Raw genomic sequence first — 2542 nt, forward strand, 5'->3', positions numbered from 1 at the left:
GTAAAAGACTGAAGAAGTATTTTTTTCCTCTTTTATTCCTTCCTTCATTTCCTTTCCCTCCTCCTTTCCTTTTGTGTTTGCCCCTCCTTCCTTCGTTCCTCCTTTCCTTTGCTTCCTTCCTTAGGAATTCAACTGACCATACATTAAAGAAACAGAGACTTTAGAGACTATCCCACAAATGGAAACTTTACTCAAGTCACTAAACAAACTACTACAACCAACACTAAGTAACAAAAGCAAACTTTAAAGAGGGGGAAGAATCTGGGGTCCAGAGTTACCAAATTATAGTATTTAAAACATACAGTTCTCAACAAGAAAAATGACAAAGCATGCAAAGGAACAAGAAAATATGGCTCACAAAGAGGAAAAATTAAGAGAAACTGAGCTCCAGAAGCACAGAAATTGAGCTTGCTATACAAAAACTTTAAATCAGCTATCTTTAATATGCTCAAAAGAGCTAAACAAAACCAGGAAAAAGTTTCTCAACATAAAGGATTATATAAAGAAATTATAACATTCTAGAACTGAAAAATACAATAACAAATGAAAAATTCGCTAGAGTTTTTAAAGATGATTTGAACAGAAGAGTCAATAAACTTGGTAAGACAACTGAAATGATCAAGTCTGAGGAGCAGAAAGAAAAAAGAAAAGTGAACAGAGAAGAGACCTGTAGAATACCATCAAGAATACAAACATATGGGGGTGCCTTGGTGGCCAGTTAAGTGGCCGATTCTTGATTTTGGCCTAGTTCATGACCTCGTGGTTCATGGGATCAAGCCCTAGTTTGGGCTCCACGCCAACAGCATGGAGCCTACTTGGGATTTTCTCTCTCCCCCTCTCAAAGTTTAAAATAAAATATAAAATAAACTTTAAAAAAAGGAATATAAACATATGCATCATAGGACTCCCAGAAATAAGAGCAAGAAAGGGGCAGGAAGAATCTATGAATAAATCATGGCCAAAACTTACCCAAAGTGATAAAAAAAAAAATCATGCATCTTTAAATCTAAAAAGCTCAGTTAACTCCCAAGTGTGTAAACCTCAGGGTCCTGCACCAAAACATAAAGCATCAAAAGCTAAAAGCAAAAAGAATATTGAAAGCAGTCAGAGTAACATCATATAAAAGGGATCTTCAATAAAATTAAGCCATTTTCTCAGAAGATTGCTTTAGCAAGAGGTAGGATGATAATATATTTAATAATTGCTGAAAGAAAAAAAAACCTGTCAACAAATAATTTTGTATCTGGTGAAACTGTCTCAAAAGTAAAGGAAAAATTAAGGCATCACAAGATAAACAAAAACTAAGGGAGAGTGTGGCTGTTGGATATGCCCTGTAAGAAATGTTTAGGGGCACCTGTGTGGCTCCATTGGTTAAGTATCTGACTCTTGATTTTGGCTCAGGTCATGATCTCAAAGTTCATGGAGTTGAGCCCTGCATCAGCTGGGGTAGCACTGAGCAGAGCCTTCTTAGGATTCTCTCTCCCACTGTGCCCCTCTTCCACTCAAACCCTCTCTCCCTCAAAATAAATTCTTAAGGGTGTCCTTCAGGTTTACACGAAAGGACACTAGACAGTAACTCAAAGCCATATGAAGAAATAACACTGATAAAGATAACTACACAGATAAATAAAAAATCACTATAATCAGAAGGAAGCTAAGATGGCAGCATAACAGGAGGACCCTAGGCTTGCCTCATCCCTCAAACACAGCTAGATAACTATCAAATCATTTTGACTACTCAACAAATCAACCTGAGTTGGATAGAACAAACTTCACAACTAAAGGGAGAGAAGAGGCCGCTTTGAGGAAGACAGGAAATGCAGAGACATGGTTTGGGGAAGAAATGGATCATGGTGCTGCAGAGAGGAGGGAGCTCTGGTCACAGAGAAAGGCGAGAGAGAGTAGAGAGCACAAGGATAAGCACAAGGAGAGCACTTCCCCTAAAGCCATTGGCTGGGAAAATGACAAGGGCTGATTTTCATGAGTTTTTGCAAGCAGCAGGGCTCAAAGATTAGAGTATCAGAGTTTCCCTAGCTTGGCTGGGATAGAACCCTGAGGACATTGCCTTACTCAAGAGACAGAGGCAGGTAAACACCTCCAGGGCACACTGTGCAATCTAAGGAACACCTAAGTGGCAGAGGGAGAGCCTGTTCATTCTCTTCAGAGCACAGCTATGAGAGGTAGCATTACCTCTCTGGGGACAAAAGAACTGGTGGGTGCCATTTCCCTACCCTGGCCCTCAGCATAGGTGCACAGACACCTGCTGAGGGCAGCCAACCCAGACACTTGCTCTGCTCCATATTGCATGCCACTGTGCTCTGGCACAGTTGCCCTTCTGGGTCAAACCTGCATCAGTCCCAGCATGGTGAGACCCTTTACCAGAGGATCAGTATAGATACCCACCATACTAGGTCCTGGAAATCTGGAATTTTAAAAGTCAGCTAGCCTGGCTGGGATAGAGCCCACGGTGCACTGAGCTGCTCCAGGAAGGCAAGCAGCCCAGAGACTGAAATTAGGGATCTGAAAAATGTACAAGGGGAAT

This window comes from Panthera pardus, unplaced genomic scaffold, assembly GCF_024362965.1.
Source record: "Panthera pardus isolate Hobbes unplaced genomic scaffold, ASM2436296v1 HiC_scaffold_20, whole genome shotgun sequence".
Lineage (NCBI taxonomy): Eukaryota > Metazoa > Chordata > Mammalia > Carnivora > Felidae > Panthera > Panthera pardus.